The sequence below is a fragment of the Aquila chrysaetos genome, chromosome 8 (assembly GCF_900496995.4).
Source record: "Aquila chrysaetos chrysaetos chromosome 8, bAquChr1.4, whole genome shotgun sequence".
In the NCBI taxonomy this organism is placed as follows: Eukaryota; Metazoa; Chordata; class Aves; order Accipitriformes; family Accipitridae; genus Aquila; species Aquila chrysaetos.
In genome coordinates this window covers 10,801,956-10,819,204 of record NC_044011.1, presented here as the reverse complement: position 1 = coordinate 10,819,204, position 17,249 = coordinate 10,801,956, and the positions used below count along the sequence as shown (strand labels likewise).

General features: G+C 47.6%; 1 pseudogene; it reads right to left on the bottom strand.

Moving 5' to 3' along the window:
* Nucleotides 1–4,587: 4,587 nt before the first annotated feature.
* Nucleotides 4,588–15,770, bottom strand: LOC115344817 (annotated as a pseudogene).
* Nucleotides 15,771–17,249: the final 1,479 nt, after the last annotated feature.

Sequence of the window (17,249 nt, the reverse complement as noted above, 5' to 3'; positions counted from 1 at the left end):
AAACAGTACTGTGGCTCCCCTTTACTCTGTTGCTGCTGTTTTTCAGTAAGGATGCTGTAAGCAGGGCACAAGATACTGCTGCCATTTAATGAATATCTCCAGGGAGAAAGCTCTCAGCTGAGCAAAGTGTTGCCAGGCTCTTGCAGGCACGGTGAAGTTCTCCTGGGATTGCTTCCCACTGTGGTAGTACGGTGACCTTGCCCTTGCTTTCAACTGGCCTGAGCCCCAGTTAATGTTCAGTGTCACTGTGAGGGCCTCAAAGGCAGGGAAGCATGTTGTCCAGCGAAGCAGGTCCCTGGCAAGGTTGCTCTGAGAAGAGTAGGGACAAATCGGGAATGACATGACCATGGCCCGGGCAGTTGCAAAACTAGTATTTGCTTCAGGGTCAGAGGGAACGAGTTGGTCCTGAGATGGGCAAGAGGGACAACGGGGGTGTAATTATGTGTCCTGTGGAGCTGGTGTCCTCCTGTGGTTGCAGAGATGTCTATGTTCTGCAACAAAAGAAATCTGTCAGGACAGCTGTCAATCTTTCATTGATCTGAAACCTGTCGAAAACTCTGCAAAAAGAAAATGGAGGAAGTGGCAAGAAGTCAAGCAAAGCAAATACTGGGATGAATAAATGAGTAACTACAGAAGCTGACTCTCCGGACCGTTACCCAATCACGCTGGCATTTCTTTCCATAAGCACTGCTACTGCCACAGCAGGAGCTGCGGAGGTGGCAGGCTCTGCTGTGCCTTCGCTTTGCAGTCGCCTACAAGTTATATCGGCATTGGCTTCTGGTGGCACCTTAATGAGCAAAAGGGCAAATGTGCTTTATTGATTTCCTCACTGGTGACCTCATCTGTTCCTGGAGTTGGGAAGTCAATGAAACATGTCAAATCTGGTCCAGCTGCCCATGGTTGCTCTCAAAGCGCAGAAAGCTTTTGTGTCCTGGGTGTGTGGTAGGAGTGGATCTCCTCCAGGTTGTGAGACAAGCTGCCTAAGATAAAACAACAGTTTTCCAGCTCCCCTTCCCCTTAATAGCAGCTGAAGCTTGTGTGCTCCTGGGGCTGCTGGAGTGTAACCAGCTCAGTGGCAGGGCTGTCCCTGGAGTGTGGGAAGGAACACTTCAGGCCCCAACCTGGGCTGGCCCAGGCAGCACCTGGACAAGGTTGTGTCCAGGTTAATGAAAATGAGACTGGCCCTTTAAGAAGACCCTGTCCCCCACCCATCTACTAAAAAACTGGGCTGTATAAGGACGGTACCTAAAGAGAACATAAACTCTCCACGTTTCAGGGTACCCATCAACCTTCAGTAACTGGGCTTTGGAAAGAATTGCTCTTTACTTTTACAAAGTTGCTGGTGTTCTCCCTGGCATCATCTGATGGACAGCCTGGCTGCAGTAGTGGTCCAGGGCAGCACTTTCTAAGCACTGTTCTTGTCCTCTGCTGTTGCTGTCAGCACCCACATCCAAACACCACCGTGCCAGCATAGCTGCTATTTGGAGACTCCAGTGCTAATTTTATCCCATCAAACGTGGCCACAGGCTCTGTGGTGTATCAAAGACTCATTAACGCTTCTTGTCTGCAAGCTGTAATCTTAACATGGTTGTTTTGTCAAGGTGTTCTTGTATGCATGTGTTAATGAATTGGCAGAAAATGACGTCCTGCAGGCCAGTACAAAGCTCATGTCCTCTCCAGCTCCCCTGGAAACAGTTAATGGTTAGACTTGCCTTTGTGTATTGTGTGAACAAAACAATGTATGTGCTAGATTTTTTTGCAATTTGCTCTAATCCCATCCCTACTGTATGGGACTGTGTCATCCTACATTCTGTAAATGTTTTAAAATATGAAGAAATGTGCCCTTTTCCAGAACTGGGACTGGTCAGGAAAAAACCCAAATCCAGAGAGTATACACAAGTTGATGAATATGATGTGAATCACATTTTAAGTGCTTCTCAGGGCCGTAGAGAAGACCCTTCAACCTTCAAAAGCACTACAGTAGTGGTTTTCCAGCATGTTATTAAGGGAGATCTACTTCAAAAGCCATATCCTTTTTTTGGCCCCTTCCGTCTGCCTCAGTCCTTATGCCTTACAGCTGTTTTGGAGTTTGGCCATGCAAAAAACTAAACTCATGCATAAACACAAACATGAATATGCTTTAATATGCAGGGCATGGTGTCCTTTTATTGTTCGTGCCACTCCCAGTGGGTGGCCCCCATGGGGCTTTCTCGCCCCATCACTGATCCCTAATGATGTTTTAGTTGCACACAGCCTCCCGCGTCCTGAGGCTTCGCTGCCTCCAGCTCCTCTTTGCCTTCCTTTTTTTTTTCCAGCTTGCCTAATATGCAGTCAAATTCTGGGATGCCAAAGCTTAAAAGCCACTTTGGCCTTAGAAGTGCTTATTTTTTGTACTTATTTCTTGTACTTATTTCTCTGGAAGAAAGGAGTAAACTGGGAGGGAAGAGGGGCTTTTGGATGCGCCGGGCTCCTGAGGCGGGCTCTGGGCAGCAGGAGCTGTCTCACAAAGCCGATCTGCTGGCCATCAGGAGCCATAGACTGACCAACAGTACCAAGATTTTAATGGGTGTAGGGGGAATTGTGACAGTAAATCAGTTACTGTCTACACGCTTGCTTTCATGCAGAGTTACACATAACTTGGAGAAGGTGAGCTGGGCTCATGAATGCACTCCCACTCAGTACAGAAATGAGCTGTGAGTGAGAGCCCAAAGAGATTTTTAGTTTTATAACAAGCATTCCTTCATGAATTTCCCACTCACGCCGTATGCGTCGCTGCTGCCAGATGCCCTGGGATGCCAGAAGCATGAATGTGTTCAGAAGGCAAATAGAAAAATTTGTGGAAGGGCAGTCCGCGAGGGACTGAAGCAGAAATACAGGCAGATGACCTCTGGCTTTGGAAGTCCCCAAGCCACAGAGTGCTGGCAGCTGGGAGAGTGCAACAGGGAAAAGATCACGTTGGCCTGCCTCATCCCCTGCATGTGGGGTCAAGGGCTGGGCTTGCTATGGCTGCTCCGCCAGCTCCCTTCTACCTCCCTGCCCCAAAAAAGGCAGATCCGGGGCAAAACGGGTCCTTGAGGTGCTGGAGCACGTCCAAAGAAGGGCAACGAAGCTGGTGAGCAGTCTAGAGCACAAGTCTTATGAGGAGCGGCTGAGGGAACTGGGGTTGTTTAGTCTGGAGAAAAGGAGGCTGAGGGGAGACCTTATCAGCCTCTACAACTACCTGAAAGGAGGTTGTAGCGAGGTGGGGGTTGGTCTCTTCTCCCAAGTAACAAGTGACAGGACAAGAGGAAACAGCCTCCAGTTGTGCCAGGGGAGGTTTAGATTGGATATTAGGAAAAACTTCTTCACCAAAAAGGGTTGTCAAGCACTGGAACAGGCTGCCCAGGGAAGCGGTGGAGTCACCATCCCTGGAGGTATTTAAAAGACGTGTAGATGTGGTGCTTAGGGACATGGTTTACTGGTGGACTTGGCAGTGCTAGGTTTGCTGTTGGACTCGATGATCTTAAAGGTCTTTTCCAACCTAAACAATTCTATGATTCTATGATTTTTACTTCGGGGTAGCTTCGGAATTCAGAACATGGAGATAAATAATTTTTTCTTTGCTTCTCTCTTGCCTGAGGAAGGAAAGGGGAAAAGGCAGATGATGCTCCTGGTGGCTAACAGCATTATCCACCAAATAATCCATATGCTTACATTCACTGAAAACTAGGTTGAATGGATGTCTCATCACTGGCAATTTTTGAAATGAAGGTAGATTATTTTGAAGAGCAGCAGAATAAGGAGTAAGTTGGAGACTTTCTGTGGCCTCATTACAGATTTGCTGCTGTCTGGAAATCCTATCACAACAGTAGCATTAGTAACTTTAACTCTGGCATTTCCTACTGTAAAAACTGTTATTCCAGGTGGTTTCTAAAGTAATGTCTGGGTGTGTGGTTGCACGTATGGACTTCCTAACTTTTCGGAGAGGCAACCTCTCCATGCTCTACCCTGTGCTATGTTGCCATCCCTTTCTGGCCAGGCTGGGTCCTTTTCCTACCACACCCAATTTTTTACCAGGCCACGTGTCTTTTGGCTCCACATCAGCTTCAGTAAATCCAAGTGGCTCCTTCAGTGCCCATGGAGCTCTACCCTCACCCTGGGAGCTGCTACAGCAGGTGAGAGTCATGCCAGGAGGAGAAAGCACTAAAACCACAGGACATTCCTTGCATTGCTTCCCCAAATTTAAAACCACACCTCAGCTAGCTTTGTCCCTGTCGGGTGTGAGCATCTCCAGGGACATCAGCGGTACCCTCACCGGCACAGCCTCATATGGGAGGTGAGACCAGGGTGGTGAGCACCCCTGGGTGCATGCAGGGTGCAGCTGGCAGCCATAGATGCTTAGACAGGAACGCTAAGTTTTTGGGAGGATGATGTGACGGAGGGTTGTGTTCCCCGGCTTTACTTTGCACAGGTACAACAGCCAGCTCGAGTAGGGTTTCCGTGCCATCAACCTGCTTGCCTTTCCCCAGGGAGCTGTGCCTTCGCCTCGCTGCCACACCCTCCCTGGGCAGGTAGGATGGCTGTGCGAGCTGCCAAAATCTCCCGCTGCTATGCCAAGGTGCTCTCCTGCTCAAAAGCCACCTTCAGGTGCTGGCGGCAGCCGGCCGTGGCAGGGAGGACGCGTTTCCCTGTGCTGACAGTCGCCTCTTAAGGTAGAGCGACTTTCACAGCTGGAGCTACCAATTTCTGCTGCAAATAAATTAATACCCCAGCCCTGCGTGTAGAGTCAGTCCAGGACACTTTTGCGTGCCATATGGGCTTTCATATCCCAAACTGACCTTGGATCGTGGCTTCAGCTGTTTTAGCTGTTAGTGCACACACGGAGCATTGAGCTTTTCCCTCATTTAGCCAGCTGAGGGATGCATCAAGCCCAGGGTAGTATTTTACTGACCCATAGCTGCCAGTGAACCCTGCTGGCAGAGCCTCTGCAGAGCTGAGACACTAGCCGCTGCTGCATGTGGTTTACAGCAATTGCAGCTGTGGGAGTCCGGGGCCATCCCTGCCTCCCAGCCGGGGCTCTGCCTGCCCCGCTGCCCCTGCAGAGCCGGCCTGGGTGAAAAACAACCCTTTTGGGGAGGGTTGGACTTTGGGTTTCGAAGGTGGCTCGGCTCGAGCGTGGCGGTGCCCACGCGGGCAAGCGGGGAAGGCTGGGGTCTCTGTTGGTAGGTGCTGCCGCCGAGCCTGGCGGGGCATTAAACCAGGGGCTGAGCAGGGTTGGCAGCAGCGTCTTCACCAGCCGTGCCTGTCCCCGGTGCACGGCACTCACCCGGGCACTGCTGTTCCCCGTGCCCTGGCACAGGCAGCAGCTGCGGGGCCGTAGGACTCCCACCCCTGTGCTCCCCCGGCAAAGCCCAGAGGTCCCTTGCACAGCCCCTGGGCTCCCCAGTCGCTTGTTAAAATGAGTTTCAATTGTTTGGATGCTTTGTGATTGTTGCCTATGACATTTTTCCGTAACATTTTGTGGTTTTATCTTTGTCCCCCCATGAACTGATAGCTGTTTGGCAGTGTTATGTCTGTGGTTTCAGTCTAGCTGTATTCCACAAAGAAAAAGGAAAAATGTTTCATTCGGTGGCCCTTAAGGGACACATTGCTTTGAGACTTATGGCCCTGGAGAGAATGCTTAGCTAAACAAAAGCCAAGTGCCTGTCACTGTGGTTGCTCAACACCCTACATTTATGGTAGCAGCACTGTTGATGTGCAGATGCAGAAAGCACTTACTGTACCCAGATGGTGTGTAAGTGTGTGCACGTGCCCATACATTTTTCCTTTTCAGAAACAGAAACCATGGGGATTTTTGGATGAAAAGCCTGGATTATGCATTCAAATCCAAATTTTAGGCCAGACAAAAATTGTGGACTTAACATGGCATGTCTCATGATCTAGTGCCTGCAGACTTGCCATCTGATTTGATGCCATTTTGGAAATTTAATTCACCCCATTTCTCCAGCCTCTCATTAGCTACTATAAATGCTGATGGTGGGATATACATTAGCTTTTATGGTATTTGTCTTCACTGGATCACAATACTGACATGGACCAGGTTAGCAAGGATTGTTTTCCATTTTCCATGGCAATATCCAAGAGACAGGGAGAGAGTTCATTGACAGAGGAGGTTTGCATGACTCACTGCTTGGGACTAATGCCGTAACGAGACAAGCACCACTTGCCATCACGTTTGCTGCAGCCCAGGGGTAGTGATGGCCAATGCAATCCAGTGTTAGCATGAGGATGAAGGCGGCTGGGAACTCGACAAGAGCAGAATAGAGGAAATCCAGATACATGCTCCCAGCAGCTATTCTCATGTGCATGATGAGGCCCAGGTAGAGGATGGAGCTTGTGAACCTGGGCAGAGAACAGGGTGCAAATGAAGCCAAACCCTTTGAGAGAGAGTTTATGCAAAGAACTGAGATTTGCAGCTGGTCAGGAGCAAAACAGGCTTAAATCAATGGCAACAATTTAGGGCACTGAGTCACACACCTCCATTTGAGCTGCAAAAGCCTTCCCTTACCAACTGTACACCAAATGAAAGTGTGTTTTCTGATCTGAGGTGTCCAGTCCAGGTCTAGAAATGAAGGTTTCAGCTTTTCTCCATACACATCTTCAGAGTTGAGATTCTGGGAGCACAAGTGACAGAGAGACAAGAGATTACAGTGGGCAGGGGAGAAGGTGGTGAGCACTGCAATGAATATTTTCCTTTGGATTAATGGGAGGATGAGGGCTTTCATTTGCCAGTTCAGTAAGTGAGGGCAAAATAACTCCTCCAGATGTTTTGGAGAAAGGAAACATGAAAATTTATATAGACAGTTTTCATATCTGTGCAGCCGTGTCTATGAGGCTGTTGCATGGCATGAAGCAGCATTTAAAAAAATAATGAATAAGGATGTTCTGGAATTTTCAGTCATGACATTTGGGGAGTTTACTGTTGATTGATACTACTTAAAGGAAGAATTTTTCTTGTCTGCTGGCTATTTTTGCAAGCTTCTTTCCCCAAATATGCTCTGTGAGGGTCCTGGGCAGTCAAAGAGAAGAAAACTCACTTGCATTTCCTTTAGGGAACTGCAGTGCTTTTGGTCGCAAGCTGCTCCCTACTCTAAACCCCAAACAATCCTAAACGCATAACATTATTTGCCCCAAGGTTTGCATATATGCAGCAAATGCAGCGTAGTCACCTGGAAAGAGAATGGTAGCTTCTTCTTATTTCCCTTGGCAATGTGCTTAATAATTTCCATAACTTTGTCATTTTGCTTTTGAGCTATGAGCCACCTGGGGGACTTGGGCAGACACCTGCAACACATCTAAGCATGACAGCTACAGGGAAGGAAAATGCATATTACTGGTACACAGAAAATGAAAATGGAACTGAGTTTCTCAGGCTAGGATCCTATGGTGTATTGAATATCCAAGGGTGGTATTGAACTTACTGGTAGCTGTGTCTGTCAGCGATTGCACTCTAATTTGTGCTCCACTTGAATGACAACATAGCCCCCCCCCTTTTTTTTTTTGAGGCTAAAACCAGTTTATTATCATTTGGAAACATTAGTCTGAGATAAATTCTGTTCACATGTTTTAGAAATGGCTAATAGTCTGTAGATATAAAAGAGAACAGCTGTAAACCTGATCCTTCAGCTTCTCCATGTTGAAAATAAACTTTCCAAAAAAATACAAACAAAAACCCCATCCCAAATCTGTTCCCTGATCTGGTAATGGAATTTTCTAAGGAGCATTATCACTCAATTTTTTTGCAAATAGTCAACAGAAGTCTGTTGACTGCATTAAAAAGAAAGCAATTTTAATCAATGATTAGAAAAAGGTCACTTCTCACAGTAGCTCAAGTACTGTTCAAGAAATAACGACTTAGTAGTTTGTGATGGGTGGCAAGGACTCCAAACACAGAAGTGCTACGACATGTTGCAGGAACTCCCTTACTCTTAGGTGATTCAGACTAAACCTCTGGGCAGGCAGAACAGGACAACAGAAAAATGCCAGACCTGATCTGATGTTGTCTTTGAAATCCTATGTGTAGCACTACGGCCAAGCCCTACAGAGAAGCTTCAACTCCCAGTTACGGGCCCCAGTTTTAGGCTCGGTGTTGCTGGGAGCTGTAAGAGCAGGCACTTACCAATAGTAGAGCAGAAGAAGAAATTGGGCAGTGTGACCATGAGCTGGAGCCACCTCCAGTGTGGAAGGGCATAAGCCAGGGCGGTGAGGATGAGGAGTCCCAGGCTGAAGGCAAGCCGGTAAGTGATGCCTGCTGCCCTCCTGTAGTTTGAGCCAACAGACTCTGCAACTGCAAAGAGAAGTCATATGAGCAAAAATAAATCGGTTTGGAGAGCTGGGGGAACGTAACGCCTGCCAGCTAGAACCACGTGGAGCCCCTGTGCGTAGCTGTGCTCTTGTGCGCTGTGCGGGCGTGGGTTTGGCTGGGAAAGCAGAGCAGGTCTGGGTCCCCGGTGTAAATCACAGGACAAGTCCTGACCCTTCCTCCTCTGATGGTCAGCTGGGGTCCCTGCCTTTGAGGGTGTCAGGCCCTCACCCATTAACACAGGGCAAACATTGCTTTCTTCATCCCACTCCTTCTAGCTAACAACTATGTGGGAAAATAAAATAGACAGCTGGTACTTGCTTGCCTCCATCTCCCTCCTCCCGTACAGCTTGGGAACAGAGCCTCCCTACCCACCAAGCATGTGAAACAGCACAGCAAAAAGCATTTTGGTACCAAGGCTCTGCAGCACAAGTGTTATCTCTCCCAGCACCCATTTGCTGCCTCTCCCAGAAAAGTAGCATACATGTTTGTACCGTTTTCAATTAGTTCTTGTCTTTAGACCTTATTCTTCATTTTGGCACGTGCCTCTCCAGGTATGAACACTGCCTAGTTTTCAGAGCTGCCTCCTAATTACTCCATTTATGTCTATGAGCTGGTGCAAGGTTGAGTCATAAACATCTGCATTTAAGCAAAGAGGTGCAGTTTGGCAGTAAATAGCACAGTGTCACTGTGCTCGTTACACACAGTTCCTTAAAAATCGGATGGCACCAGCGGGGGGTCAGCCCTGCTGCTAAACAGGGTGCTCCTGCCCAGAAAGTGTAATTGCAAGCTGGTGGAACTGAGGAGGTAGCCTGTCAGCCAGCTCCCCCCCTTGCTGACCAGCCCCTGTATCAGACGGAAGATCATTGTCCAGGTGTACCTCGGGGCAAAGGCCATGAGAACCCCGAGACCCCATTGACGAGGACTGTGACCAGGAGGCAGAGTTTGCAGCCAAACCTGCAGAGGGAAAGAAGAAAAGAGAAGAAAGAAGCTCAGCTGCTGGGAGGGTAGGGTGGCAAACCAAAGGATTTGAAGAGACTGGAGATGGTTCCTGTTCCCCTCTTCTCTGTTCATTTTGAGTAGGAGCCTCTATCTGCATCTGCTCTTCCCTTTGCAAAATTTTTCATCTCAATGGAAGCTCAGAGGACTGCCCTGTCCTGTGTTTTCAGGTCATTGCTCACTTCTGGTTAATGACTTAGCTAATGAGTTCAAAAAATGCTCTGATATGGCTCTTCAGTCCATCTTTCAAAGCTGCAATAGCTTTTTAATGGAGATCTTGTTTAAGAACTGTGATCTTTACCTATTTTCTCATCAACCTTGGCTGACTATTGAGCTCTTCTTGAAGAGGGTTTTGTACATCTCTGTTTGTCATTCCCTGTATCACTGTGACTCACTGATAGTCAGAAATAAATTGCTTCCAAAAGAAACAAGCTTACTGGAACACTGGAAAGGCATTAGTTTTCTAGCTGACAGAGATAGATATTCAGTTAGAAGTATGATTTATAAAACCCATTAAATTATTCAATGCCCACTAACAAAAATAGCATGATAATAAATGCCAGCCAAAAGAAATGTCTTCTGTTCTCCACAATAACATCAGCAGATCCCATCGCTCAAACTTTCCTCCTGTCATAAGCCTGAGATACAGACATTTTTGACTTGCCTTAAAGTCCAGCCCAAGAGAGGCTCATCAGACCATGAGAGGAGCCCTCTCCCGCAAAGGTCCTTTCCCAGTGCCCCAGGTCTGAATGGCAGAGGCGTGATGCTGCATGTTAGCACTGACCTTGGGAGCTCTCTAGGGACACAGGGGTGCCATTTCCAAGACACCTCTGACTCTTGAATGTCAAAGTCAGTGCCTGGATGTGTGCCCAGAGACCGATCAAACAAATGAGTAGGTCTAATCCCTCAGAGAGAAGCACATTTAGAAAGAGCTTATGAAACCTCCCCTGAAGCACCTGAAATGTTTGCAGGAGTTGTCCTGACTACAGCAGGTTGCAGCAATCTCATGCATGGGAAAACTAGCACTCCAGCTGTGCTCAGGCTGTCTGACGAGAAGAGGATGGCTATCATCTCAAATCCAGTAAACAGAGAATTCATGGGCCTTTTTTCCATTCCCTCTACTAAATTTGAGGCTTCTGGGTTTGTTTTTGCCCTGAGCTCAACACTCTCTGGGTATGTATAACGGGTCTGCATGGCAAAGTTTTGGTAGCAGGATGGTTACAGTGGTGGCTTCTGTGAGAAGCTGCTAGAAGCTTCCCCTATGACCGACAGAGCCAATGCCAGCCGGCTCCAAGACAGACCCGCCGCTGGCCAAGGCTGAGGCCATCAGCGACGGTGGTAGTGCCTCTGGGAGAACATCTTTAAGTAGGGAAAAAATGTTGCTGGGGCACAGAAACTGCAGCCAGAGAGAGGAGTGAGATGTGAGAGAAACAGCCCTGCAGACCCCCAGGTCAGTGCAGAAGGAGGGGAGGAGATGCTCCAGGCACCGGAGCAGAGATTCCCCTGCAGCCCGTGGGGAAGACCACGGTGAGGAAGGCTGTCCCCCTGCAGCCCATGGAGGTCCACGGTGGAGCAGATATCCACCTGCAGCCCGGGGAGGACCCCACGCCGGAGCAGGTGGGTGCCTGAAGGAGGCTGTGACCCCGTGGGAAGCCCGCGCTGGAGCAGGCTCCTGGCAGGACCTGCGGACCCGTGGAGAGAGGAGCCCACGCTGGAGCAGGTTTTCTGGCAGGACTTGTGACCCCATGGGGGACCCACGCTGGAGCAGTGTGTGCCTGAAGGACTGCACACTGTGGAAGGGACCCACGCTGGAGCAGTTTGTGAAGAACTGCAGCCCGTGGGAGGGACTCATGTTGGAGAAGTTCATAGAGGACTGTCCCCTGTGGGAGGGACCCCACGGTGGAGCAGGGGAAGAGTGTGAGGAGTTCTGCCCTTGAGGAGGAAGGATTGGCAGAGACAAGGTGTGATGAACTGACTGTAACCCCCATTCCCCGTCCCCCTGCACTGCTGTGGGGAGGAGGTGGAGAAATTGGGAGTGAAGCTGTGCCTGGGAAGAAGGGAGAAGTGGGGGGAAGGTGTTTTAAGATTTGGGTTTTTTTCTCATTACCCTACTCTGATTTGATTGGTAATAAATTAAGTTAATTTTCCCCAAGTCGAGTCTGTTTTGCCCATGATGGTAATTGGTGAGTGATCTCTCCCTGTCCTTATCTCGACCCACGAACCTTTCGTTATATTTTCTCTCCCCTGTCCAGCTGAGGGGGTGAGTGATAGAGCAGCTTTGGTGGGCACCTGGCATCCAGCCAGGGTCAACCCGGCACAGTATGAGATTTTGTATTGCTCTTGGGTGCCTGCAGTGCAGGGACCGCGGTGAACTGGGGCAGGATGGCAGTGAGCAGAGCAGTAGAAAACCTCTCGTTGCTATGACATGCATGTGCTTTATCTTAGCAGCAGTGATATCCTACTCCCTCCTGTCTTTTCATACTTTTGCTTGATAATAAGCCTTGGTAAAAAGATCCTTCAGTATTTTGACACAGAGAGAGAGCATTTAAGATATAACTGGCTGTGGCTTTGGGAGCTCCGGTTTCTATTGGCTCGCACAGCCATATGCTGCCAAGAAATGCCTTTGCTAGTGAACATGATTGCTTAATCCACCTCTGTGCTGAAAAGGTGATCTGCAGAGTGGTGCCTCTGACGATCACAGGATCTGCTCGCTGCTGTTTCATGTCCTGTCATGCCTGGATGAGCAGCTGCTACATACCCCCTCCTTTGCTTCCATAAGCTGTGCACCATTATCTGAGCATCAGTTATGGGAACAAGGATGGAATACTTTCAAATTTACTAGAAGATTGGCCAGAAAACAAGAATTTGGGTTTAAGGGAAAGAGAGGATGGGGGCCTGACATATGTTTCCGATGCAAAAAAGAAACCAACATCTTTCAAAATGCATGTGAAGAAACACAAAAATTGGCATAAACGTGTCAACCTGTGTCTTTCATATCAAACAGGGGACTCCAGACCAGGACTGAAGACTGAATGTAGGATCTTTGCAGTACTGCTGTAGCCATTTGATGTCTTTCACCTGAGAAAGCTTTTTGCCAAAGGTGTAGCCGCATGCAAGATATGGCCAGAAAGAGTTACTTTGATAAATCACTGTCTTCTGATGCAAAATCTGTTTAAGCAGAAAGCATAAAAAGACCATGGTCTGGTTCACTGGCAGTAAGATAATGGTTTACTGAGGACTGGAAAGCAGTCTGTCCAATCTGTGTGTAGGTGAGCTTCTTCACAAGCAGGTTTGGCCGTGTGGAGGGACAGGTTGGGGTTAGCTAGGACTGTGGTGGCCGCTTTCCCCACAAAGGTGGTGTGCACAACCTAACCGATGCTGTGTTTGCCTGTAATGAAATGGGAGCAGCGACCAGAGAGACAAACACAGTCCCATCCTTATTTTGTGACACTGCAGAATTACTGTGGGGGACGGCTGTGCCCCCTCCTGTAGACCTTCCCCTTGGAGGAGAGGGAAAGTGAAATGAAGGGACCGGTAGTAATATCTGTCCAACAGAGATGATTTGGGGACCTGAGCAGCATGGGAGGAAAAGGCTATTGCTCATTGTGCTCTCCTGTGTTCTCAGAATACAAAGAAAAAAAAATTTATGCAAGACAGACTGACTCTACAGAAGGATTGTTCACCCCATGTTACCTTCACCTCTTCAAATTCCGGTCTCAGCCTCTTTTCCCATTTTACTGAAAAATTTGGTAAACATGCCAGGAAGGTCAGCTACAAAGCATTAAATTTGTTCAGAGTCTAACCTAAAAAAACCCCAAGCCACTGGGAAGATACATGGCACAATGATATTTGTGATGGAAAAGAGGAGATGAGGGATAATAATGTCTAGATCCGGCTACATACAAAGCCAAATGAGAAAAAGAGGTACTGAAGAAAATTTAGGAAGGAACAGCTTCTTCTATTTCTGTATCTGAGAAAAACTGTCCTATTTTGAAAGTGATTTATGGCCATCTGAACACTGTTAAAATTAATGTGAAACAAATTTATCACAAAGATGGGCAAATAGTTCTTGGTGTGTGAGTTGAAATTTCATCTCAAACTCTTGAGCTCGGATTGCAGTTTGCCACTGTGAAAGAAAACAAAATCTCTTCACTTGTGAATATGCAAGTTCCTCATGGAGCCACTGAGAGGCTGCAAAAGTGGAGCAACACCATAGCATTTCTGTGGACTCCTTGGGTCACAACCGCCTTTGAAAGCAGGGGCTTAGGAACCACCATCCACCCCTTTGTAAGTGACACATGGGCCTTTTGAATCAAGTTTTAATTGCATTCATTGCCTCTTTGAATCGTGAACGTTGTTCAGCAACATGCAGCAAGCAGATAACCAGAAGAAACAGGTCATCTCACACCTGTCTACATACTACATACCTGTCTGCTATGTAGCCAACGCTCTGGGAGCCAAGAAAATCCCAGCGTTCACACATGACTGGAAGAGGTCCAGCTTCCAGGAGTCCTCACACACCAGGTTAAACTGCAAGGTCAACCACAGTGAGAAGTGCAGGAACATTCAACACAAACCATGGCTGTTTGAGGAGGAAGGAAACCAATGACACACAACTAGAAAGCAGGCTCCAGAAAAGAAACCCTCTAATCTCTTAAACTGACATCTGCGATACATCTTGTCCAGATTTTCCCAAACCTTGTGGAAAAGTTACACCCTGGAAAATGATTGCACAATGACACATAGGGAGAGTGAGAAAGGGAGAGAAACTTTGAATGAACAAATTTAAAAGTTCAGACGAATCTCACCCTCTCCTCCCCACCCATCTGCTTGAAATTTGGAGGATACTTGGAAAATCGTTTCCTTCCCAGATGCCAAGGTCTCTCTCTAACCGGGTATTATCTCGCTGTGTGAAATCAGTGCAGGGCGTGAGAGGTGGCAGGTCTGCTATGAGCCAAGAGACGGCTGTCCTGCTCCTCATTAGCACTGGCAAAACGCCCAGGATTTGGTTGACTTTTCTCTGCAGTGAACCGGTACTCTCTAACTTGCTTTTGATTTACAATTAACAGGTTACCAACCCGCACCCAGCGAGGAGGGGAGGGCAAACTGGTGTTAACTTCGCTACAGCTGAAAATACTCATTCAGGTGTAACCAGACTTCAGACCTGAAAGCAGCATGAATGTCTTTGGCTGCTTATTTAATCTCTTTCTAACCCAGCCAAGTTTGCTGGGGTGGTACCAAACAGCTCAGATTGGTTTCCCTGGCTCAACTGACGCAGAGGATGGCTGGGAGTGCTCTTCACTGCCCCAACCCATCTGTCCCAAGGGAACATGAGGTGGTGTTGCTTTGTAATGGTGATGATAGCGAAGCAAAGGAATATGAATAGCCTGCCTGAGGAAGCTGTGAAGTATCCAGCATTGCAGTTTTTTAAGGACAGGTTACAGAAACACCTGCTAGGCATGGTTTAGGTATAGTTAATACAGATTTGGAACTGGAGGAGAAGTAGAAGAAATCTCTCTTGAGGCCCTTCCTATGCTTCAGGTCTCTACATGGCTTTTAGACAGTACTGGTTTGCACAGTTTTTCACTTTCTAAACTATCTGGTTTAGACAGTGTAAGTTGGAAGAAAAGAACGCTGCTGTTGCTAACTTGTTATCTGACAAATTTAGCCCCATCTTCTACTTCTTCTTCATTGTACATGAGTATCTGTTTGGATTATCACCCATATGTGCAATTCCTCAGTTTGGGCTATGGGGTGCTGCCCTCAGTTTGGTGACTGAAATACTGAATTATGAGAATAGCCATTGTCTGATTGATGACAAGCTTGCAGCATTATCTTCAAGGAAAAGCAATCATTTCCCATTATTTATCCATACAAATCTTTGCTCGAAGTCCCTAGCAAGTCCTGATAGTCACTAGCAGTCAGGCTCAGGCTGTGCACCAAAAGCGAACTTTACCAATTCAGCATCTTCTAGGTTCAAGTTGTGCAGGCAAGAGTGATTTTGCTGGACAAACTGTGTCTTACCTCAGTCACAAGTGAGGTCCCCAGGGAGTTGTAGTCCCAGCTGTCCCGGCAGGGACCAAGGGGCACACTGCTCCAGTTGCCTACAAGGCTGCCGAGGGGGTCGGTGCGGCTGATGCCCTTTGCGTTCCAGTTCACCTCGTACCTCCAGAGGCTGCCGAAACTGGCCCCGTGGCCACCCCACTCAGGAACAGTGTGATTCAGCTGCTCCTCCAGGCTCCAGCCACACCGCTGGCTCAGCTCAGCCACCCCGGGACTGAAGCAGTGATGCTCAGGGGTGAATCCCAGCAAAAAAAAAAATCCCCATGTAAGTGGGAGCACAGGTAGCAGAAAGCAGGCATAAGAGGGCTTGTTTCTGCAAGAAGTCAAATTCTCAGATCTGCTCTAAAATGTCACCTAGGGTTGGCATCTTCGTATGTTGCAACTCATTAAAATTTCTAACTCAGCTACTTTCCAGGGCTTTGCCCTTCTCTGCATGCTTAAATAACAGCTGAAGTGTTTGCTCAAAACTCACAAACAAATAATTAATTAACTTTGTCAATTGTCAAGCCATGTATCACCACCTTTGTTTCCCAAATGCCATTTCTAAACAAACTTTGACTCTCTTGTTTTGGCCTCTGTTGGTATTTTGTTTTGTCTATGAGATGTTTGAAACAGGAGAGCTGATGTCTTAGATTAGGACCCTTTTAGTCTGTCACTGAGAGTCTGTCAGTGCACAGTATGGGATAGGTGATAATTCCTTTGTCCGGTATTTTCAGAGGCCATAAATATGAAAGAAATGTTGTCCTCTCCCTTGTATATAGAAAACTGAAGAACTTTATACTCAAAATTACACTGGAAACAGATGACCACTTGGTTGCTGCTTTGTGGGTATACAAGAAGACACCATAGAGAAGACACAATAGGGCAGATTTCTTTTAGGTACCTAATAGCTAGAGAATAGTGTTGTGCCCCAAATAGGAAGCAGACCAGCTGCCGCAGTACAAGTTGGCACTTCCAGGTCAGAGGTGCCCAGACCGAATTTGCAGGGGTTCACACGTGGCTGCCCTGCACCCGAGGACCTGAGAGTGGCCCCGAGACCCGTCACCAGCCCTCGCGTGCCCACCCTGCCCTCTGCCTCCTGCCCTGCGCCCTGGGGAGGCGGCGGGCAAAGGCTGCCATAAACCACGGCCCCATCTCGCAAACACTTTACAGCTCGCTCTTTCGTGTGAATTTATTAGGCAATGCTAATATGTAAATGTGTGCTTAAGCAATGGAGACATCCTCAGCCTCTTTTACTGAGGGGGATGATTTATATCGCCTGCCCACAGCCGTGGTTGCATAAGGTCCTTTCATGTTGTTGCCTATTTGCCTGCCCTGTGAACAATTAGCTTGTGTCAAATAATGTAAGCAATGATGGAGGACTGGAAGATGTTCAGTGCAGCTGAACATCAAAAGTGTGGATTTGAACAAAACACATCTATGAGCAAAGATTTCTGCCTGCAAATTTTCTGCAGACAGGTTTTACTACCCCTCTTTCTAAGCCAGACTGTAATGACTTTGTAGCTTCTTTAGTGCTTCTGAAGGGAAACCCTGAGCAAGCTGCTGTCACTAAGTTAATTTCTCCCTGAGGACCACTCGGTGACCTCTCTGAGTTTCATGAAGCACAAAACTAAGCGATGAACATTGGAGGAAAACAGAGGTGATCAGTAACATGATATTTTAAAGCGCTATTAATAACAAGCCCTGTTGAGTTACAACAACTGGCATACCTAGGAACCGTCACGAATCACAAATGGGACTGCTACTTTGCAATAAACATCTTTCAGCTAAGAAAAGACCAGAACTTTGACCATTTACAACTAAACTGTTTACCTATCTCTGTTCAGGTCTGTTTCACATCAGAAGC